Raw genomic sequence first — 25,129 nt, forward strand, 5'->3', positions numbered from 1 at the left:
GCTCTTCCGCTTATGTTAATACTCACACGGCTTGCCCAGACTACCTGTTCTCCTCTCCCTGTATCCCCCATCACCCCCACCTGAGCCCAGCCACCCAGATCAGAGTATTAGAGGAGACGAAAATTCACTCCCTCTCCTCCCCAACCCACCTTTCTCTGAGCTCCCACGGAGCATCTCTCCAGCTCAGGCCATACTAGCCAAACCCTACCCGGCTAATTGTTTCCTGTCATTGTGAATTCAGAGAAATAGATGTAAAGCATTTTGCAGATGGTGATTCTTCTGTTCCTGTCATCATCTCCACAGCTACGTGTACGCTCATGTCTTACTCATCTCTTTATCACCTGCAGTGTTAGCACCTGGAAGGTGGCAAATGCATATGGCTCCCAGGAGGAAGCCCCTGGAGTCAGTTTCTACAAAAGTAAATAGCATATGTTACATAGTCACAGTTGACGCTGCTACCGAACCAAACTTGGGTCTGCTCACCCGCGTGCAGTAAAGCCAATCTACTGACACTGGGTTGTGGTGAAGGAAAGTGCAGCTTTTATTGTAAAGATGCCAATATAAGGAGGACGGGTGGCTCCTGCTCTAAAACCCCGAACTCCCCCTGAAAGGCTTCAGCAGAGCATTTCTAAAGGCCAGGTGAGGGAGGGGGTCGCAGGGAATGTCATCAGCTCATATGCACAATTCTCTGATTGGTTGATGGTGAGGTAACAGGGTGGTGTCACAGGGGTTAACATTATCAACTGTTAGGCTCCAGTAGGTCTGGGGACTTATGATCATCAAATAGTTCGTTTCTTCCATTTGGTGGTGGTTTTAGCATCTGTAAAACAACTCAAGAAGTGTGCATCAGATACTGTTATCTAGGTCCTTCAGAGAGGAGCTACAGCAGAAGATATGGGCAAGGAGTCTGTCCTGGGAAGGCCTTATAGGGTCCTGCTCGGTTACAACGTATTATGACAAATTGTACTGGTCAGATTTTTGCAGTTGCAAGTGTAGAAACGCAAATCAAATTAGGGGGCAAAAGATAATTCATTGGTTCAAGGATCAGGAAGTCTGGAATAGTTCTTGATAGATTCAGGCAGAGCTCAAATGATATCAGAGCTCTTGGCTCTGTTTATCTCTACTTGTTGTTTCTTCAGATAGTTGAGATAGATGGCTGTGGGTGGCCCATTCTGGTCCCTAAGCTCACCTGTCCCAGAGGAAGAAAGACCATGTCTCTTTCCAGCATCTCTGTGTAAATCTCATGGAGGGATACTGATCAGTGCTTGGGCTTCTGGAGATTTACTCCTAAATAAGGGGAGTGGGGATGGGGAAGTGTCGGGGGCTACCACAGGCCACCTCTCAAGCTTCTGGCTCAGGCAGAACCATGTGAGAACATGTGGATCTCAGTGCCTGCCGTCCCCATTGGAGGGACCTGAGCCCATGCGCAAGGCCCAGCCCGGGCGTCCTAGATAAAGGGCAGCAGGGGCCAGTAGAAACCTTGCTTTGTGTAGGCCCAGCCCAGCCATGAATAACCCTACACCCTGCACCTTCGTTCTTCCCACCCCATTATGCCTTCTGCATCACCTCTTTCCACCTAAACTCCAACCCCTTCAAGCAGCAAAGGATGGAAAGAGTCAGACAGGTCAGGGCGTGACCTCAGCTCTGACCTCTGTGTGAAGTGGAGCAAGTTGCCATCTAACTTCTCTTGGCCTCGTCTGACTAATGATGACACTTTTTTTAATTGAAATCTAGTTGATTTACAATGCTGTGCCAATCTCTGCTGTAGAGCAGAGTGACTCAGTTATACACATAGAGACGTTCTTTTTTCCTATTCTTTTCCATTATGGTTTATCACAGGGTACTGAGGATAGTGCCCTGTGCTATACAGTAGGACCTTGTTGTTTATCCCTTCTAAATGTAATAGTTTGCACAAACAATGATACTTCTTATAACCACCTTTAAAATGAATCCTTGTCTATTATATCTCAGTAAAACTGGGAGGAAAAAAAATTTTTTAATCCTCCCGCCATACTACCTCTCCCTAAAAAGGACACATTGTGAGGGCGGAGATTTTTACCTGTTTGCCCACTACTGCACCTACGGCTCCGAATGGCTCCTGGTGTACCCCTAGCCTCTCAGTTTGTTGGTCGAGTGGATAAATGAGTAACTCCCTCTTCAGATGCCACCCTGAGTCTGCCCCTCACTGCCTGTTCTCCCAACCCCTCCTCCATCCCCTGTCATCTGGCTATAGCTCCCTCCACTCCTGAGGCTGCCCTCCCCATGGTCCTCAATGACCCTCTGCTGCTAATTCAGCTGTCACTTTTCTGTCCATAGCTGAATTTACCTTTCTATATCATTTAAACCTGCTGGCCATCCTTTCTGCCCTGAAACTCATGCCCCTCTCCTGTCTCTCTGCTCTCTCTCTGACCCCTCCTTCACAGTCTCCTTCAAGTGCTTTCCTTCTTGCTGCATCTTTAGCCGCATCTATTCCGTCAGCACACGCTATCTGAGCTCTCGTCTGCTCTTTCAGCTTCAGCTCCCATCTACACACCAACAGCCCCCCAGTCACATTTCCTATGCAGAGCATCAGGCTCTTATACCCAGTTACCTCCTCTACATCTCCACTGCATGCCCCATGGAAACCTCTGACTCTGAACTTCCCAGACCATGTCCATTTTGTTTTCAGACAGCCCACCCTCCTTCCTCATCTTTATCCTCCTCCTGTTCCTGGGACCATCTCTACAACAGGAACCACCAGTCCCTCCATTGTCTTGAAACAGAAATCTGGGAGTCATCTCCCCTCCCCTGTGTCCCAATGGTCATCAAGTCTTGTCACTTGCCCTTTTGTTAATGTTTCTCAAACCTGTCCCTTTCTTTCCGCCTACTGTCGCCATCTTGGACAGCTTTGGTAAAGTTAGAGGGTTCCCAAGAATTAAATTCCGTTTCTAAAGCTTAAAATAATCCCAGACAGGAAATAAAAAGAAGGAAATACTTAAAGAGACTGATGCAATGTCGGGGGAGGGGATGCCTCTGAGAAACTCAAGCCCAAAAGGAACTCCTAGAACATGGCAAGGAGGCCACATCTCCGAGGATAAGAAGTGTCACCCGCTGGAATAAACTGAGGTTTGCAAAAATGCTGAGATCAAGGGGAAAGGACTTTTCTCCTTCTGTCTGGAATGAGAAAAGTATCAGGAACGGCCTGGACATGCCGACTGAGCAAATGATGTCATATTCGTGGCTGAGGGGGAGAAAAACAGAACGGTATCTTCTACAGTACCTCCAGTTTCTCTCCAGAAGGAAGATTGCCTGTCTGGAGAGAAGCAAGGAGAACATTTCTAGGAGGAAACTGGTGAAGAGGCTGTCAATTAACTCAGTCTTACTGGAAATCCACCCAGGATCCCATGATTGAAATTCCTGACCCTCCTCAATTATATTTTGCTTCTCTGTTCACACATATGAATTCGTACCTACTCTGTGCTAAGAATCGGAGGATGAATAGGACCCAGTCCTTGCTCTCAAGAAACTGAGGAGACAACCACATAAGTAAATAAGTATGCTGAGGATCTGATAGAAGGCTGTGCAGGGAGTGTGGAGATTGAAGGAAGGAGCTTAATTCCACCTAAGGGATGGAAAGAAGTTCCCTGTCAGGGTAACTACGTGGTTTGGTGTGCCTGGAGATTTAAGGAGTTCTAACAAACAAGAAAGACTCGAAGACAAGAGATGGACCAATACCCTCTTTATTAAAACAAAGAACAGTGGATGTCACAAGGCACAGAAATCAAAATATAGTGAAACGCTGTGCAGTTTGGGGAGCACTTAGATAGTTAGGAGGTAATCTTGGGACACACCAGGAGTTCTAAGAAACCAGTAAGGCTAGACCAATTTAAGAGGGTGGTGTTCTTCCCCCAGGGGCATTTGGTCATGTCTGGAGGCAGCTTTGGTTGTCACAACTGGGGGTGAGGGAAGTGCTAGGGACATCTGGCATCTACCTGGTGGGAGCCAAGGATGCCGCTGAACACCCTAAAATGCCCCCTACAACAAAGAATTATCCAGCCCAAAATGTCAAGAGCGTCAAGGTTAAGAAACCCTGGACAAAACTAATTTCATTTCCTTTGTGGAAAGTTTTACCAGACTAGAAACCAGAGGAAGCAGTGGTTATTATGGAGTTCAGCATGTTTCAAAGTCTGTTCCAAAGGACTATGCTAAAGACTGTTTTAGTCAAATACGAAAATTCTATGTTAAAGTAGGTTTTTAGGGCAGAACTTCTCAGAGTCGTAAATTTGCTCATATACCTCCTAGGGGTACAAGAACATGAAAACTTGTGCAGAATTTTCCAGATTTACCTGACTCAAGAACTTTTCACCGTTTTTTAATTGAGATGCGTGTCCTTTCCTTAATTTGTAAAAACTCTTTGCACATTAAGAACATTCATCCTTTGTCATACTTTGCAATGATTTTTCTCCATTTGACAGTTACATATCCATTTTATTATTCAGTATTTAACCATTTTTAAAGGTTTTTTTTCAATTGTAGTCACATGTTTCCAACTTTGGGAGGCAGTTTGTTATAGTGGCTAAGGGTGTTGATTTGAATCTACTTGTTAGTTGTGAGACCTTAGGTTAAGTTACTTACCCTCCCCAACCCTAGTTTCATCTTATGTAAAAGGAGGATATTAATAGTATCAACCTTATATGCTGGTTGTGAAGATTAAGAGACGTTATTCATGTCAAACACATAGTTCAGTGCCTGGAACACAGTAGGCACTCAATAAATATTAGCTGTCATTATTTTTAAGAATGTTTGAACCTGCTCTGAGAACCCAAAATCCAATTGAAGTCAATAGGGGAGATGTGACTAAACAGCATCCTCTGTCAGAGGCTATATTTTATTTGGCTGCAAGTTCAATATGAATCAGATGAGTAAGGAGTTGCCAAAAGCTCTAATCCATAAACACCTAATAAATAGGTGAAAATGGGCTCAACCTCATTCATCACTAGGGAAATACAAATGAAAACTATGATGAGATTCCACTATATAACCACTAGACTAGCTCAAACTAAAAAGATTAATAATACTAAGTGTTGGCAAGGACATGGAACATTCGGAACACAAACACAGAGCTAGTGAAAGTGTCAATTGATACAACTGCTTTGGAATACAGATTGTTATCATCTACTAAGCTGAAGTTACACAGAAGTTCTTCTTTTAGGTATACCCAACCTAAATGCATGCGTGTGTGCTCCAGTGTTTATAGCAGCTTATTCATAGTTACCAAAATCTGGACACAGTCCATGTGTCCATTAGAAATAGAATAGATAAATAAATCGCAGTATATTCAGACAAATGGAAAATTTCCAGCAGTGAAAATGAATGAACTACAACTATATACAACAACATGCATGAATTTCACAAATACACCATTGAATGAAATAAGTCAGATACAAAAGGATGCCTATTTATATGATTTCATTTATATAAAATTCAAAACCAGGGAAACTAAACTATAGTGTTAAGTGGGATACATATTAAGGTGATACAACTTTTAAGAAAAGCAAGAAAATTACTGCCATAAAAAAATAGAAGTTACCTTTGTGGAGGAGGGAGGTGTGGTCATTGGGATACAGCAGGAGTGGTCCAAGTTCTAGTTCTTGACTTGGGTAGTAGTTATGTGGATGTTTGCTTTGTGATTGACAGCTCATTGAACTGTCATTTTTATACTGGGCAATTCTCCATGTGTGTTATATTTCAAAATAAAATAAGGTTTTCTAAACCTTGTTTAGGACATATTAATGGAGATCTGATTTCCAAAATAAAGTGAGAGTCCTGCACTGCACTGATTCCTCCATGGCTAGAACATTGTATTCGGTTCTGGGCTATAAACCCATTCTGGATGTTTGAAAGAGCCGTTGACACATGAGTATGTCCAGGGGAAAATGAACTGAGCAATGGAGGGCAGAGGCATCCAGGCTAGGAGGGCTAGAGACAGTGTGGCCACCGTCCCCAGAAACATGGAGAATTGCCCTGGGAAGGTAAGCTGGGCTGCTTCTATATAACATGTAGCAGCCAAAAATGGGACCAAGGTCAGGGGGAAATGCATGAGGGTTGTGTTGAAAGAGCAACTTTCTGACAATCAGAGGTGAATATTAATGGAATGAAGAGCCCCTTTGGGTAGGAAGTTCTCATAAATGCAGAACTGGAGCAAAGATGAATACTTACTGGAGAGTTTCAAGGGAATTTAAGCATTATGTGAGATTCTTAGCCTGAGATGTTTGAACCCTGTAAAACTGAGACACATCTGCGTATGTTTATGTGTGGATGGGATATGAATGTTTTGGGGGGGGAAAGGAGTCCATAGCTTCTTCCACCTTTTCACAGGGGCCCATGACCCTCCCAAAGTTTAACGTACCCTGAAGGTGACCGCTACAGTATCTTCCAATGAAAAGAATCTGTGGTTTTGATCAATACTATGAGCGGTCTATTGAAAGGAATGGCATATCTGTTATTATCATAGAAGTCAAGTTCAAGACCAACTGCCAGTATAGTGTGGGGGTAGCATTTGTAGAATCTGAAAGCGTGTTTCTGGTTTGAATCTGGATTAACCATTTACTAGTTGTGTGTCCTTGGGCAAGTTGCCTAACCTCTCCGTGCCTCAATTTCTTCATCTCTAATATGGGGACAATAATCTCCCTCCTGGAATTGTACTGATGATAGAATCAATCAGCCCAGGCTTAGGAAGGTACCTGGTCAACACTCAGTGAATGGGAGCTTTAAAAACTCACTACAAACATAAACTATTACTCTGATTACCTAACTGCTTATCTCAACTAAGATGAGATAAGCAGTTGCTCATAATAGACAAAAAGGGAAGGAGAATTAAATTCTGGGTAAATTCTTAAAGTAAGGAAAACGGGATTCCAGCATTCCCAGGAGAGGCCAAGATAACACGCAAAACCCACCCTGGGCGTCACCTTATCCTTGTTTCATAAATTCACAGACCTTCAGGACTTAAGTCCCAGCACCCCTCTTAAAAGATAAGAACCTGAGGCCCCAGAGAGGAGAAGGGTCTTGCCCAAGGCCACATAGTGAGGAAGCATCCCCAGTAACAGAACAGGAAGGGAAAGAAAATCCTTTGAGATTATTCAACCCCATTGCATACTTTACAGGTAAGAACAGTAGTAGTAATAATAGCCAGAATAATAATAAAAGCTAATGCTCTATGGAGTTTACTCTGGGCAGGCACTGTTCTAAGTGCTTTATAAATTACTCATTGACTACTATCCTCTCAGAACCACCCTATGAGGAAGATACTGTGGGTATCCCCACTTTTCAGATGAGGAAACTGAGGCACAGGGAGTAAGGGGTGGAATGGGGTTCAACCCTGGGCAGTCTGGCTCTGGCTCCTAAGCTCAGTGAGAGGTAAAGCGTACTGCCATGGTCACAGGTTAGTAAGCCCAGATGCGGGCTTGGTCAGGGTTTGTTGTTCTACTAAGAGGAGCCTGGAGTGATGAGGGACAGGGATGAGGCGCCTTGGCAGACAGCCTGTCTGTTCTGGGGGGACCAGGTGGAAGCTCCTAAATGCACTGTTTTCCAGTCGCCCCGGCATCTTGCACACCCCTGCTTGGCCAGGGCTGCTGCTGTCATCAGCTCCCAGCGACCTGGACTCTGCTCTCTTCCCTCAGGCTGACTCACTTAATAACACTTTCCAGCACTGTCCACTTTTTAAAGTGGGAGTAGGTGGCCAGATAACACGGTAATGGAGAGAAAGGGCTAGAAAATAAGCAAATGGGAGAATGGAACCCAGGGGAACAGTTAAGAAATGAAGTGCTCCCCAGCACCTGGGAGATCACCAGGGAGGAAAGTCACTCTGTGTTTCATGCTCAGCAGAAGCTGAATCAAGTGAGAGAGGGGGAGAGGCTCCAGCCTGCAAGGCGTGCCGGCAAACAGTGTTCACGGCCGCTGCCAAGCTGTGTAGGAGGAGAGGAGAGAGGGACACACACTCCCTCCAGCAGCCTGCCTCTCAACTCCACCACCCACCAAGTCCCCCCTGCCCCGCAGATGACCACTGCCTCCTTTACTCTCTGCTTCTCTTGAACAAAATGGGCCCTTAAGGGGCTTCCATCTGTCCTTTACACCGTAGTGAAAATTGTAAACACTGTGCTCTGCATCTCAGAGCCTCTGGCATGAGGCTGCCCTCTCTATAAGCACAATAAATACTCTCGATCCTCATTATTCATGGATTCTGTATTTCTGAATTCACCTGCTCACTAGGAATATATTCGTCACCCCAGAATCAATTCTCATAGTGTTTTCGTGGTCATTCACAGACACGTGCAGAGCAGTGAATAATTTGCGTGTTCCTTCCCAACTGATGTCGAGCAGGAAACACTCTTCTTGTCTCAGCTTGTAAACAAGTGTCCTCTTCTTGGTGTATTTAGTGCCACACTTTTGCATTTTTGTCCCTTGTGTTGGTGATTTCATTGTTAAAATGACTCCCAAGCGTAGGGCTGAAGTGCTGTCTGGTGTTGCTAACCCCAAGCAGGCTGTGATGTTTCTTATGGAAAAAAATGTATGTGTTAGATAAGCTTCATTCAGGTATGAGTTATGGTGTTGTTGGCTATGAGTTCAATGTTAATGAATCAACCATATATATTAAATAAGTTGTCTTTAAAAGGAAGCACACATAACAAGATTATATATTGATGAGTTGATGAAAATGTGACCATAGGCTTGCAGGAAACGAACCCTAGGAGCAGTGGCTCAGGGTTCGCTAATTCAGTGTTTGCTGCAAAGTTACAGAATGTAACTACTGTGAATAATGAGAATGGACTCTGTGTGTGTGTGTACATATGTGTATACATCACACACACAAACACACATATTCTGTAAAGAGTCCTAAGGGCCTCTTTCTTCCTTTGGATGCCAAACTGCCACGCTTCTAAGCACAAACAGAAGCAAACTCAAACAGTTATTTCATGACTCTGTCCAGCCTGACATCTGTCATGTTGAAGATGACATCACCTGGATCATCAGCTCGTTTTCCTTACGAGGGTTTAAGGCTGAAATCTCTACTGGTGACGCTTACACTGCCAATCCCCGCATATTTACACCATCCTTGGTTGGCCTGGGTTCAGGAAACCTGGGTCCTCCTGCCAGCCTTGCACTCCCTGGGGCCCACAGTATCCACCTGGGCAAGTCATTTAAACACATAAGTGCAGGGTGCCAAATATGTCAAATATTCACGATTTTCCTCACCAATCACTTGGAAGAGCTAGTGAGTAGAAGTGCCTTAAAAAGTATGAAGCGCCACGTGAAGGTGAGGTGGAGAGGTAAACGAAGAAGAGTATGGGCTTTGGACTTAGACCTCACTGGGTTCTGGTCTGGGCTCTGCCATCGGCTAGCATTGTGACCTGGTGCAAATTCCTTGCCTTCTCTGGGTTAACTCAAAGAAGATCAGATGGGATGAACAAAGGTACACCAGCTGGTGCAACAGGATAAGTGCCTTCAACGTCTCTAACCCTCAAAGGTGCCCTGAGAGCTATTTCTGATCCCAGCTTTCCAGAGGTTCCAAGAGTTGTTTTGCTTAAAGTCACAGGTAAATGACGGAAGCGGGATTCGAAATGAGGTTGTCAGGTTCTTCCGCTCTTTTCTTCCTGCTGCCTGGGACCCTCAGGAACGCCCTGGTGGAATCACCTCTTCCCATCATAAGGCGACCAGCCAACTTAATTGGAGAGTTGATTTATGAAGAATTTCACAGGGTTCCACCCAAGAAACATGTCAGTACCTTGGAGACGAGCACTGACCTTTGCATATGAACTGCTCTTGTTGTCTGCTGGACTGATCTCACTCCAGGCCTGAAGCCAAGAATAAGAACCCTTGTGCAAGAGAATGAGAAGAAGAAAAGGAAGACTATCACCCCCTGGCACTATGTCTTAAAAACAGTGTACACCCCCAATCACAGGCCCCATTTTGTCAAGAGGGACAGAGACACAGGAACAGACTCATCTGGAAAGAATACATTACCTGCTCTTGTGTGCACTGACCACACCACTCCTCCATGGAAAACAGAATATTTTGGAGCTGACAAACATTGAAAAACAGTAGTACTTCCTTTTTCTTTTCTCTCCTTTTCTGGCAACGTCTGTTGACCCATCCTGGCATAGTATGCAAGAAAGGCCAGAGAAGTCATTCCCTAGGAGTCTCCCCAAAAGAGGAGGGGGCACACATCGCCTGTTGGGGGGTACTCTGTATAATTTCCCACAACTTGATGACCAGCTCCATACTTTTTCCCCCAACATTAGACAGTCACGTGCAATTTACAAAATTCATCCACACTGGGAGCCTGCTCAGGTTCCAGCATCTTTTGATGAGGGTATGGTTATCATGATACCCATTTAACAGATGAGACCAGCAGAGATCGAGGAGGCGAAATGATTTGGCACAAGGTTGCACATTGTGTGCTGGGAAGGCTGCACATTCTTTCCCCTGGTCCTGGCACCCATGCCAGGGAAGGGAAGCCTCCAGAGAGTTCTGCCAGCCCACCTGGAACACAGCCTGCGTGTCCACTGAGGTCTTCCTCAGCCAAAATGTGCAGGCGCAGCCCATTGTCACTATCAGCAGGCAGTAGAAGTGATGTCCTGAAACAAGCAGATGCCACCTGCTCTCCGCAGCCGCAGCCCAGGCCAGCCTCCCACCCTGCTTCCCGCAGATGAGACCAGCCACACCTCTGGCTTCTTGCAAATAAATCCACTTGGAGGCAGCTGGCATTGTTGCCAACAGGTGGCAGCAGCAGGGTTGTTTGTGGGAGGAAACCAGAGAAGGATGTAAACAGTGGGCTTCCTGCGTTTTGGAGAGAGAAGAGAGTGTGTGTGTTTGGGGGCAGGGTGAGCAGACACCTCACACACAGTTATCAGCATCCTCTACCTAGCCTCCAGACAAATGAACACTATTGGCAGAACCTGTTCTCTCACCTTGACTACTGACCCCCAGCCCCAAGAAACCTTCACACCAACACCCCATCCTCCAGTAGTGAGGCCATAAGATGCAAGGGAGGCCACGTGGGACAGTGAATGCTGTTCAGGCTTTCCCATATCATGACACTTGTGGAAAATGGTTCTATTGAGGATTGAGTGGGTCAATGGCAGGGGCTACCAGCAGCTGAAGAGAAGAGCCTGGGACTTCCGGCCACTCTGAGGGATAAGGGGGCAGCAGCGAGAGCACCTATGGGGATGTGCTGGGTGACGAGCCAAGTTGAGTGCAGCCCCCGAGTCAGACAGGCCTGAGCTCCTGACAACCTTCTCTTCAAAGTGGGACCTTTGTAGAAGGACCAGCAGTCTCAGCGTCACCTGGGAGCCCCTTAAAAATGCAGAGCACAGACATGTCCTCCGACCTGCTGAATCAGATGCTGCATTTTAACAAGATGCCCAGTGACCCACGTGCTGCTCTACACGCCCAGAGGACGCGAGCTCAGATGCTCACCGGGTCAAGATACTTACCATAATGAGTCAAGAGTCCAGGTGGGGCCTGTGCTGACCCGGAGAGCCCAGGCCAGCCTGCATGGGCAGCCACACACAACTCAGTCCCAGCCGGACAAAGCCCTGAGAGACTGTGCAGACCTGATCACCTGATTCTTTCCTAAGCCAATTCGCTGGGTCTCTGATATGAATTCTCCTGATTTTTTTTTTTTTTTTTTTTTTTTTTTAAATTTATTTATTTATTTATGGCTATGTTGGGTCTTGGTTTCTGTGCGAGGGCTTTCTCTAGTTGTGGCAAGCGGGGACCACTCTTCATCGCGGTGCGCGGGCCTCTCACTGTCGCGGCCTCTCTTGCTGCAGAGCACAGGCTCCAGACGCGCAGGCTCAGTAGTTGTGGCTCATGGGCCCAGTTGCTCCGCGGCATGTGGGATTTTCCCGGACCGGGGCACGAACCCGTGTCCCCTGCATCGGCAGGCGGACTCTCAACCACTGCGCCACCAGGGAAGCCCTGAATTCTCCTGATTTTAACATATTGAAAACTAATTTTAAAATCTTTTGAAACGCTGTACAGGCCAAGTAAAACACATCTGTAGTCCACTGAACACCCTGGGGCACCAGTTGGGTGCCTCCAGCTTTAGAGTCAGTGTGGTCTTACCCTCTCTTTACAGGGAGCCATGCAGCCTAATGGTTAATGCCACAGACTCTGCAACAGCCCCAGGAGTTCAAGTCCCAGCTCGGCCACTTCCCAGGTCTATTCTATAACCTTGGGTGAGCACTTGACTTGGAGTCTTCGTTTTCTCATCTGTAAAGTGGCCCTAATAAGTCCCCCTAATGGGTGAAGAGTTGCCCTGCAGCCTGACTGAGATAAAGCACTTTAAAAATCTGTGGATACTTAAAGAGACGTTGATTCACTTCCTCTAGAGCCTAAATGCTCCCTCTACTTTCCAGTGCTTACAGATCACTGGAGACCTCGTTAAAATGCAGACTCTGATTCACTAGGCCTGGGTGGGGCCTGCCTGAAAGTCTCCATTTCTAACAAGCTCCCAGGTAATGTCAGGGATGCTGGTCCCAGTCAGTTAGTCACGCCAGTCAGGGGTCAGCAGACTTTCTCAGTACAGGGCCAGATGGTAAACATCTTAACCTCTCTGGCCAGATGGTCTGTTGCAACTACTGGACTCCACCATTGTGGTATAAAAACATCCCTAGACAAGAGGTAAATGAAGCATGTGGCCGTGTTCCACTATAAATTTATGGACACTGAAATTTGAGTTTCATATAATTTTCACATGTCATGGAATTATCGTTCTTCTTTCAGTTTTTTTTCCCCAGCCATTTAAAAACCATTCTTAACCCATGGACCTCACAAAAACCTGCAGTCAGCCTCCGCCACTGGATTATAAACTCGCTGGGTGCACAAGCTGCACCACTAAGTCCACCTTTCCTCCTGACCTGGCCAGTGCCCTGGACAGCGGGAAGCCCCCTCCTTCACGCTGCACCCTGCACGGGGCCCTGGGAAGCTGAGGTGTTGCCTTTCAGAGCTGACACTTGTCAGGTGCCTCCCTTCCCTTCCATTCAATCTCACGGTCACACTTTAACTCTATAAACACACGCGCAAGAGAATCAGTGACCCAGAGCTCAATAACAACAGAAGGAGTTTGATTTATTAAGGGGAAGAGCAAAGGAAAGGAACCAGCAAACTGATAAGCAGGATAATTAGGCAGTTCCCTAAACAGCCCATCAAACCCTCCGTTGTTCCCATCACTTCCCACCACCCCTTCCGACCCCTGGCAGCACGTGACCCAGGCAGCCAGGGTGAGGACATCCGTTGGACTCTGGGTCTCAGCCTTTGGAAGGATTGGGGGAGGGGCAAAGGCTTTTGAGAATTTGAGACCAGGGCTCTTGTGTTCATTCAACCAACATTAATGGATTTGGTGCCCAGCTGTTCTGAGTTAGGGACTCAGTAAATGTTTATTGAATATTTTGGCAGATGTTTATGAACATTTGTTATGTGCAAGGAATGGGCTAGACCCTGGGATGGAGGACTCTTGGTTAAGATCCAGACATGGAAAAGACATGGCTCCTGAATGCAGGAAATTTACCCACAAAAGACACAGGCTCACACTGGACCACAGTCTAGGGCAGTGCTTGCCAGACTACCTCCCACAGGCCAAACCCAGTCCCAGACCTGGTTTTGTTAATAAAGTTTTATTGTAACACAGCCCTGCCCATTTGTGTACATATTGTCTATGGCTGCTTCCACACTATAGCGTCAGAGTTGAATCATTTTCATGGCCTGCAAAGCCTAAAATATTTACCACTGTATTCTTCACAGAAAAAGTTCGCCAATCCGTGGTCTAGTGCTATGCTTTTCCAAGTATTTGTATAGCAAACCCCAGTAAGTAATACATCCTGTAAGAGGAGGCAGACGATAAAATAAACAGATTAAACTGCAATATGTCAGGTGACAAGAAGGGCCCTGGAGGCAGAAACAGGATAAGAGGGAGAGAGCGTGATGGGGGCAGGGGGCTGGGGCAGCTATCAGGGAAGCCTTCCTGTGAAGTGGCATGTGAAGGAAGGAGAGAGTGAGCCACGTGGACACGTAGAGGAAGAGCATGACAGCAAAGGGGAGAGCATGCATAAAAGCCCTGGGGCAGGAGTGAGTGCTTGAGGTGAAAAGTGATGGAAGTAAGGCTGGTGAGTTGGGGAGAGGTGGTAGAAGGCCATGTAGACAACTGACTGCAGTCAGAGCAGAATGAATAAACCCTATAGCAGAAAGACAAGACAAGCGCTGAGAAGGAGGTCCAGATAAAACTAAACCATGATGGAGGGGGAACCTCCACTGATTTATTGATTTGTCCAAAAATCACGTCTTGTAAGTGTGTGTAGGGACTGTGCTGAGGCAACAAATAAGCTCCTTCAAGGAGCTCCCTTTCTCATAGTGACAGGGGCCATGCAAGCAAATACACCATGACAGAGGGAAATGTCAGGGGAAGCAGGAGCACCTTTGGGGGGACCAGGGAGGACTTCCACACGATGGGAAACCTCAGCTGCATCTCGAAGGATGAGGAGATATAATGCAGGTTGATAAAGCCGAGAAAAGCATTCCAGGCAATGGGACCTGCACACACAAAGGCATAAAGGCCCAAGAGAGCATCGCAGGCTGTTGGTACAGTGGGAACAGTGGTTCTCAAGCCTGGCAGGGTGTTAGAAGCACCCAGGAAGCTTTGAAATTATACTTCTACCCGAGGCCCACCCCCAGACTTTGCAGTGATTGGCTGGAAGAGGACCCAGGCACTGGCATTTTTTTATCTCCAGGAGATGCTAATGTGACACCAGCACTTCAGAGCTCTGGGCTGGAGGGAGACATGGAAGAGTAGGTGAGACTGGGCAGGAGTCATGGCCAGATCATAGATGCGTTTTATGCTGCCTCTACAATGTGGACTTTATCTTCTAGGTAAGAGAGAGACCCACTGGTGGGATTTAAGCAAAGAATGGGCATGGTTGGATTTATAAGGTAGAAAAAGCACTCTGGCAGCAGTGTAAGAGGAGAGGAGAGGAGTGGGGGCCAGGAGGGGAAGATTAGAAACCCTGGGAGTTATTAGGGAGACACTGCATCAGTTCAGTGAAGAAATAAGGGTTTGCACCCAGGCAGGACCAAGGCAGTGAGGGATGAGATAAGGATGCAGTCAAGAGATATGGGAAAAGCAGAATTGAAATAACTTAGGGACTGCCCAGATGCAGAGCAGGAGAAGAAAACTGAGAATATAATGATTCCATTCACTGAAATATGAGATCAAGAAGGCTAGGCTTGAGGGGGAAGATAATGAGTTCAGTTTTTAACATTTTGAGTTGGAGGTACCAGTGGAAAATAGCAACAATAATAATAATCACAAGCCATTTATTGAGCACTTACTAGGTGCTGGGCCCTGTACTCCATGCTTTATATTCATTGTCTTACTTAATTGTCACAACAGCTCTATGAGGTAGATAATCTGACTGTCCCCATTTTACAGAGGGGAAAACTGAAGGTCGGAGAAGCTCGGTAAGTGAGAAGAATGATAACTTATTGTATGCACATGCCACTTTGCAGAGCTGGGCACATGGTGAGGGCTCAGAAAATGGCAGTAATATTAATTATTACTATCTTCTCTCCACCGTGGGAAGGAAACACAGGCCAAGTCTGCGGGGAAGGGAACCAATCATATTTAGAAGCCCTGTTTCTATATAGATGTATATATACTTAGTATATATGTACGTACATAGTATATAGAGGTGTATATTTAAATGCCTTAGTGTGTATATAAGTCGCTATACTCATACTCCATCTGTTGCTGCTTTTTCTTTTTGGCTTTTTAATTAGACATCTCAAATGCCTCTTGACCTTACCCATTCTCCAGTCCTACCCCATGCCAACCCCATAATTATTTTATTTCTTTAATTTTTCTCCCAAAGTTAATCTCAGTCTACTCACATTTGTTCTGTTCTATGAGGGAAATTGTGTTGCTGGCCATGCAGCCAGAGTAGGTTTTTTTCTTGTGGAGAGAGGGGAAACTTTATTTATTTTTTTTAAATATAACTCCTCTCGACTGTTCCAATGCCAAGTAAACAAAGCTGCTATTCATTTCGGCATCTCCCCATCTCTATCGTGCCCAGAGTCATTTTATCAGCAGAGCCTCTTGGGCTGTCTCTCCAAGAGCTTGGAACAGCAAATAGGAATGTTCTAAAAGTGAGTGCTATGAAAATAGAATCCCATTTAATGAGGCCACTGAGAGCAAGGCTGTTGCTCACTTGGTGAGTGCAGAAGCAAACATTATGTTTAAAGTCGTGGTCAGAAAATGCCAGTGTCTCTCATATGGCCTCAGCAAAAAGCATCAGCGAGCCCATCACTAGTTAGTGACGCAGGGACAAGGAGCTGAGGCAGCTGGAAGGAAGACTTAGAAGCAGGTCACCACCCCCAAAGACCCTCTCCTCATACCTGGAGAACACCCCCCCACCCCCCCCCCCCCGCCCCTATCAATGTTTACTCCACCTGTGTCCCATTCATGGACTCCTAGGTATCCACAACACTTCCTCAGCAATGACCTGGCCTTGCTCTTTGGTCTCTGAGCCCTCTGCCCAATGAACAATAAAAACACTCAACGTATATAACCAGATCTGTGTGGAGCAGCTCCAGATGAAGGGAGGAGATCTAGAGTTCCACTCAACTGGTCTCCTTGCATGGGTCCATGCCCACAAAGATGGAACCCCCAAGCTTCTCTAAGGTACCTCAAGACTCCATGAAGTCCAGGTCGAAAACCACTCCCTTAGGTCAAAAGAGTGCCCAGAGGTCATGGTCAGCAGTTGTTGTTCACTTATACATTCAAAAACATAGATCCCAAACACCTACTATGTACAAGGAGCAAAGGATATAGTAGTGAATCTAACAGACAAGTCCCTGCTCTCACGGAGCTTATGGGGGGTATGGACAAGTATAAGATAACGTGAGACCATGATAAGTGCAAGAAAGAGCACGAGACTGGGTGATGTCATAGAATGCCATAGCAGAGTGAAAGAGCTGCTCTAGATCAGTAGAGGCCTCTCTGAGGAGGACAGAGAACAATGGAACAAAGACAATAAGGAACCAGCAGTGAGACTGTCTGCAGCAAGAGCTTTGCCGGCAGAAGGAATGAGTGCAAAGGCCCTGAGGCAGCACTGAGCTTGGCAAATTCTAGGAACTGAAAGAGAGAATGAGGGGGTGGATGGAAGGAAATGAGATCAGAGAGATTAGCAGGGCCAAGATATGTTGGCCCTTGTATGTGGATGTTTACGGAACACTAGTGTGCATGGGTCAAGTTCAGATATTTTGGGCACCCACCACTATGGTAATTTTGTCCCCTGCTGAAATACAGATGGTCTCTGACTTAGGATGGCTCAACTTACAATTATTTGACTTTATGATGGTGCGAAAGTGATACGCATTCAGTAGAAACCGTACTTGGAATTTTTAATTTCGATCTTTTCCCAGGCTAGTGATACGCGGTGTGATACTCTTTCATGATGCTGGGGAGCAGCGTCGAGCCGCAGTGCTCCGAGTCAGCACATGATCACGAGGGTAAACAACAGACACACTTGCAACCATCCTGTACCCAGATGCCCATTCTGTCTTTTACTTTCAGTATAGTATTCGATAAGTTACATGAGGTATTCAACACTTGATTATAAAATAGGCTTTGTAGTTAGATGATTCTGCCCAACTGTAGGCTAGGGTGTTCCGAGCATGTGTAAGGTGGGCTGGGCTAAGCTCTGGTGTTCAGCAGGTGAGGTGCATTAAATGCATTTTCGACTTAATGATATTTTCAACTTAGGATGGGTTTATCAGGACGCAACCCCATTTTAAGTCAAGGAAGATCTGTAATGAAATTTGGACACATTCCTCCTACATACAGGAAATGGCATTGGATGGGGAGGCCAGGAGTTCTAACTTTCAGAAAGTCCTTTTCCTTCCTTCCAGGTTTCCTCCCTTCCCTTTCCTTTCCAGAAGCTGCACCACCAGAGGCACAGTAGCCATGTCGCTCTCCAGGGGGCTTTAGATTCCTTTTCTGCAACATAAGTTGACTGGGTGACATCAAAACTCTCTTTTCCAATGAAATACTACACAGAACTTGAAATGATAACAGACATAAATGTAGTATTATATTAGCTGTCATTTCATTCTGTAGCTTTTAATTCACACCATCTATTGTCAAGTCCACCAGGAGAACACGGAGACTCCTCTGATGAACTTGGTCTTGTATCAGCCTCAGCACCCAGCCTCCCTTTATATTTTGTGTCCTTGCATGGCATGGTTTTGAGAAAATCAGTAGTGTTTTACCAACTTGCTCTGCAATCTGAGGTTATTCTCTAAATAAACCAAAATGGAAGGAGAAACCTTACTCTAGGGGCTGAACAAATAAGGATTGCCCAGGAAGCTCAAGTTAATGTATAGTAAACATCTGAGTCTGCTTTTTGGATGCTGGAAAATCAAGCTCTTAAATATTTTGTTTTAACAAAACAATCATCAAATTTTTGTTGCAATACTTCAAATCCTTCCATGGAACACAGAAAAACAGCATCAGTTGTCTTCCAGCAAATAGTGTTCTGGCAAACTGGCTCTCTGGGAGGAAAAAAGTGCCCAAATTTGTAGTGTTTGCCAGTTTCTAGGGTGTAAATCCTTCCACTGTGGACAGCATGAAGCTAACAATGGTTTAATAACTGGCTCACAAATTTTCTAAATATTTAAGAATCGCCTCTTATAAGTCAATATGAGCCAGCTCCAGGATACCAGTGCTTCCAGCCCTTATGCATAGTTGGCGTTTCTGGGTAGAGCCCACTTGAAGGCCATCACCCAAAAACTGACACCTGCAGTGGCACACAAGGCCCTGAGACTTTGGGCTGGAGCCAGGGATGGGGCAGTTAGAATGGGTTGAAGAGCAGAGGAGCTGGGGTCCTTAAGTTCAGGGCCTGGTTTGTTGTCAGAAATGGTCAGAGTGTGACCCCAGGGACAGGTGTGGTGACACCACGTTAAGCTAAAGTCCTCCCAAACCTACCTGTACTTTACACACCTCAGATCATACCTCGGGATGTCTCCCCCTTGGGATTCATCCTTCTAGACCCAGCTGAAGCAACTTCTCCCCTTTAAAGCCTTCTATCGTCTTGCCCTCCTTTGAGCCAGCTCTGGACCTAGTCCAGATCCCTCTTACTGCATCATCTTACTGTCCTGTTGTTCTATATCTGCTTGTCAGTGTTCTGGGCCAGACCTCAAGAGCAGAAACTATGGTTGGAGCCCCAGTGCCTAGCACAGGGACTGATATTTTTGTTAATTTCTCAACAAATACTAATTGAGCTCCTACTAAGTGCCAGGCAGTGTTCTGGCCACTGATAATACAGTAGAGATCAAATCAAAATCCCTGCCTTCATGAGGATTTTGATTCTAGAAGGCACTCAATGCATATTAAATTATTGTCTCATAGGCCCCTATGATCACTACTCTTAAAAAGACTAGGAGATGAGAGTTTTCATTTATTTTATTTTAACCCTAGCATAGAACCCACTCATAAACGTGGCCGTACTTCATAGTCTTTTTTTTTTTTTTCTAAATAGAAGTTATTTTTTAGAGCATTTTTAGATTCACAGCCAAATTGAGCAGAAGGTACAGAGCTATTTCATGTGGCCACTTCCCCCACACGTGCACAGCCTCCCCATTATCAACACCCCCGCCGGAGTGGTATGTTTGTTGCAACTGGTGAGTTTCATTCCGTGCTAAGAAGAAGCAAGCTGTCAAGACATGGAGGAAACGTAAATGCATGTTACCGAGTGAAGGAAGCCACTCTGCAAAGGCTCCATATTATGTGATTTCAAATATATGTAAAAAGGAAAACTATGAAGTCAATAAAACGATCAGTGGTGAGGCTCAGACGGCTGCCTAGCCACAGCCAGCACCGGCAGCCCCTTTGAGGCTTGAATTGGAGGAGGAGGCCACAAAGGGATGTCCTCTGTTGAGACGATCCCTGGCTCGAGGAGACTTTCTTTGGGGTTGATCTGAACAATATACATACCTCTGGCAGTTTTCTGTTCCTCCTTAGCGAGGTTTTGGAGACTGGTAGAAAAACTTTTCCCTTGGCCTGGACAGTAGATCCAAACACCTGAGCCCTAGTTTTACAGAGATACAGAAACTAAAGCCCAGAAGAGAGAAATTACCCATATTCACACCCAGTGTACAGCCTACGCAAGAGCCCAGTTCTCCAGGTACTCAGCTCGGTATTTGACTACACGGAGATGGCCCTCCTGAAAATAAAGATCAGGAAAGAGGGAATCCAGAATTTAATGAGCTGAGAGGAAGAGACTGTCGTGCTGACACCATATAATACAAAGAGAACCTGCTTCATCACTTCTGGGTCAATAAAGTTTGAAAGCCACTAGCAGAAAAGACAATAAGCAAAGAGGTCAGCCTACCAATTGGAACATAATTTGCTCAAACTTGGACACTTAACCCTTCATATTTCTCCCCAGTCTAACCCCTGCCATTTCCCCATATAGACTCTTAGCAAGGAAAAAGTTAAAAGCACAACTTATAAAATTTGTAGGTTTTGGCACGTCCAAAGGGCTGCATCCGGAGTGTGGAGTTCCGGAGTTTGGAGCCGTGTGGCTGACAGGGTCTTGGTGCTCCGGCCAGGTGTCAGGCCTGAGCCTCTGAGGTGGGAGAGCCGAGTTCAGGGCATTGGGTCCACCAGAGACCTCCCGGCCCCACGTAACATCAATTGGTGAGAGCTCTCCCAGAGATCTCTGTCTCAACGCTAAGACCCAGCTCCACTCAATGGCTGGCAAACTCCAGTGCTGGACGCCCCATGCCAAACAACTAGCAAGACAAGAACACAACCCCACCCATTAGTGGAGAGGCTGCCTAAAATCATACTAAGTTCACAGACACCCCAAAACACACCACCGGACGCGGCCCTGCCCACCAGAAAGACAAGATCCAGCCCCACCCACCAGAACACAGGTACCAGTCCCCTCCACCAGGAAGCCTATGCAAGCCACCCACTGGGTGCAGACACCAAAATGGTTCTGAAGAACCTAGGGGCAGGACAGGAAGAAAGATGCAGATGTAGAGAATGGACTTGAGGACATGGGGAGGGGGAAGGGGAAGCTGGGACAAAGTGAAAGAGTGGCATGGACGTATATACACTACCAAATGTAAAATAGACAGCTAGTGGGAAGCAGCCACATAGCACAGATAGATCAGCTCGGTGCTTTGTGACCACCTACAGGGGTGGGATAGGGAGGGTGGGAGGGAGACGCAAGAGGGAAGAGATATGGGGATATATGTATATGTATAGCTGATTCACTTTGTTATAAAGCAGAAACTAAGACACCACTGTAAAGCAGTTATACTCCAATAAAGATGTTAATAAAAAAAAAAGATCAGTGTTTGCCAGGGGCTAAAGCTGGGGGGCCTAATAGGCAGAGCACAGAGGAGTTTTAGGGCAGCGAAAGTATTCTGTATGATACTGTGATGGTGTACACTTTGGGTGACAATGATGTTTCATTGTAGCTTCATAGTCTTTGGACTTTGTTTTTTAGTTATGATTTGGGAATATCCCAAGGCCTGTTAATGTACCATTGTCACAGACTAGGGGTTGTAGGAGGAGGCTGCTGGTGACATATTTATCCCATCAACCATTAATATTTTAAGGGGAGTTGTTTGGGGTTTGGGGGGCTTTTTTGTTTGTTTTGTTTTGTTTTTTACAGTTTAGGCAGATCCAGGAAGAAGGCAAATAGATGGGGTAAGCTTGAAATTTCGTGGAGACAGGATGAGAAAAAGGCCCCCGACTCTGGCTCCCAGCAGCCAGGGCTCTGTGTGAATCCCAGATTCTGGGATGAGGAGAGATCACAGATTAGCCCAGAGGTCACAGAATTAGCAGCTATTCCCACTGCCTGCTGGTTATTTTGGACACTGGGGATCAGAAGGAAGACAAAGGGAAGGGAAGGGAGAAATTGTGAAGAAAGTTGAATGAGAGGATGAGGTGAAGGAAAGGGGATGCTGGGGGTTGAGGAGTCAGAGGTTTGCTGCTTCTCAGAGTGAAAATGCCAAATTCTAGGAGAACCTAGAAGGGCCTCCCCAGTCTTCACTGTGCAGCACCATAACCCTAAAGATGGGGTGGACTGTAGCCCTGATTTATAACAAACCTACAGACCTATTCCGTTATTTATCCAGCATTTTTTAAACAACACACATACACACATACACACAAACACGCTCCCTCTGTCTTTGCTTAAATAAATGTATTTTTCAATGATATTTTATATCATAATCATAGATTATGAGTTTTATGGCCCAAATAGTTTTTTCTAATACACATTGAAATAAATATCTAACTGTTAAAAGTTAAATGTTCATTTGCGTACCCTCTAAGTCATCCCTTGGACCGCCAATGCCATGCACACCACATTGTGGTGCACTGGTAGAGAGAAGTTGGCAGACTTGGAGACAGTCTCAGTCCTTGATTCGAACCCCTCCCTATGTGTCATTTGCCTCATCTGAAAAATGAGAGGGTTGACCAGATGCCCTCTCAGGTCCCTTCACACTCTGAGGTTCTGAGCTGTTCACTGAATAAACATAGTTATTGAAGGCCACATACCCAGGCCAGAGCTTCCAGCACCCTGCCCTCTCTCCTCCCACCAAAGCTTCCCCACACCTCCCTGTTACACCCCCTTTCCTTACTACAAGGCACGTCCTCCTGGGAGAGAAACCTGCGCAGATCCAACCCCAAAATGAAAATTAAGTTTTTTAATTAGAAGAAAAACACCTAAATTTTTCCAAACCTCAGCACAGCTCTCTTAACTTCCTTAACTTTGGTAAAGTGAATAATACCCCTTGCCAGGGAGTCACATCCCAACCCACACAAAGGAAATCTCTCTATTGTTTTTTGAAAAATGTTTACAATGGCCTTTAATATCTCAATGTTTCACAAGGGAGCCAGACAGACACGGAGTCTAACCATCCCCTGGTAGGACCGCCACACTCAGCATCCTCCTCCACTGTCTGGCTGGAGACAGACAACATCTAAGTCCTTCAGGAAAGTCAGCAGGTTTTCGAACCCTCCCTAAAAGGGCAGTGTGTGGAGGGAGGGGAGTTAAATACCATGTTTAATCGACCGCAGGATCTGCCCACGAGCAAGATTAGGTATGGCATTTCTATACCTAACACGCCTTCAGCGTTGCCCCTATTAAAACCACTCTACAGACAACTGGGAGAGAGGCCTCCACACCCAGAAAATATAAGCCACTAGGGCCAGGAAAGTAAAAGAGATACTTGTGTATCTCTATACTTTGTGTATAGTGACTTTACAAAATCTCTAGGTACCTTATCCGTAGAGGTCCTTTTAGTTAATCACAAGCAGCTTACGTTCGTTGTTTTGTGCCAGACACCATTCAGTTGCTTACACAGTTTATCTCACTAAATCTTGGTAGTAACTCTATGAGGTATGTACTATTATAAACCCCACTTTACAGTTGAGAAAATCAAGGTTTAGAGAAGTTGAGAAATTTGCCAAGGTCACACAGCTAGTGAGCAGTAAAGTCTGATTCCCAAACCCATGCTCAAAGCAATACCTTCCATGTATGGGTCATTTTGTATTTTTTAGAACTCTTATGCATTTAATAATAACTATCACTTAGAGAAATAGATGTTTAGATAGATAGATGATAGATAGATGGCTAGATAGACATAGACAGAGGTGTCATTTCTAATCTCCCAATTCTGTGAGGATGGGTATAAATATTATCATCCCCATTTTACACATGAGGAAATTGAGCCCCAGGAAGATTTAAGAACTCATTCCAGGTCATGGCATCTACAAGTGCCTGAGTCAGGATTTTAACCTATATCAGCCTGACCCCATAGTCTGTGCTTTCACTGTGCTGCCTGTAGACTTTCATCTGATTTATCTAACAACTTTGTGACTTGTGTGAGGGAAAAAAAAGTGTGATGTAGTAGAGCCTATATCCTATTAAATGGGATTCTACAAACCTGGCCGGATTAATCAGCTTGTGGAAGTCCCTGAAAATTCTCTCAGTACACAGTAGTACATCCTCTGTCTCACTCTCCTGCTTGTGTCTTTCAATGCACTTGCAAACTAGTTGTTTCCTACCTGTTATACCTATCTTTCCATCTACCTAACCACTTCTTTATCTATCTGCTTATTTATTCTCCACCTCCCCCCCCACCAGAGCATTCCCTTGCATCTGTCTTGTTTGTTACCATATTCTCAGTGCCTAGCACAGTGCCCTCAATAAATATTTGTGGACTAAGTGAATGAACATATGCTCATAATTAAGTGAACAGTAAACAAACACCTGTTCCTCCTCCGCGTCTGAACGATACTACTTGGCATCTGAAAACCGACATTCAGATAGCTCTTCCTTCTGGGTACTATGGGAGAGTAGCTGCACGTTCTGACTTGGCTGCAAAACACTTCATAGATGTAGGAGCCAGTGTCATAGATGAAGATTATAGAGGAAACGTTGGTATTGTACTGTTTAATTTTGGCAAAGAAAAGTTTGAACTCAAAAAGTGTGATCGAATTGCACATCTCATTTGTGAACACATATTTTACCCAGAAATAGAGGAAGTTCAAGTTTTAGATGACACTAAAAGGGGTTCAGGAGGTTTTGCTTCCACTGGAAATAATTAAAGTTTATGCCTAGAACAGAAAATGAGAAAATTCACTTTTTCCTTGAAAATAAAGACTTTGCTTAAAGTGAAATAAAGTAGTATAGAACCTTGCAGGAGTTCAGGGTGGGGGGAGGAACTCTAATGAGCTGGAGTGGACCAGGAAGGCTTCCTGGAGAAGGCGACGAGTTTTAGGGCTTTGATGGATGGTAGATGTTAGGTAGAGGAGCAAGGAGAGCATTCCAGGCAGAAAAGAGACCAGAGCCAAGGCACAGAGAGCGCAGGCTGGCATCATCCAGGACGTTGAGGCAGAGCTGCCTCAGAACAGCTAGAAGCAAAGTCTGACTGTGCTTCTGTCCTGGCCACCCCAGGAAGCCCCTTCCCCCTTAGGAGCTTGAATCACCCAGAGGAGTTGACTCACCTTTGTCTAGTCCCCTCTGGACCTGGGGACCATCCTCATTAGCAAGCTTCCCCTGACACCTCCATC

The 25,129-nt window shown here is 45.6% G+C and overlaps 1 protein-coding gene across 1 annotated transcript in view; it reads left to right on the forward strand.

The window, feature by feature from the left end:
* SYN3 (synapsin III) overlaps positions 1–25,129 on the forward strand; it is a 465,532-nt gene that overhangs the window by 395,980 nt on the left and 44,423 nt on the right.

This window comes from Phocoena sinus, chromosome 10, assembly GCF_008692025.1.
Source record: "Phocoena sinus isolate mPhoSin1 chromosome 10, mPhoSin1.pri, whole genome shotgun sequence".
NCBI classification, from domain to species: Eukaryota; Metazoa; Chordata; class Mammalia; order Artiodactyla; family Phocoenidae; genus Phocoena; species Phocoena sinus.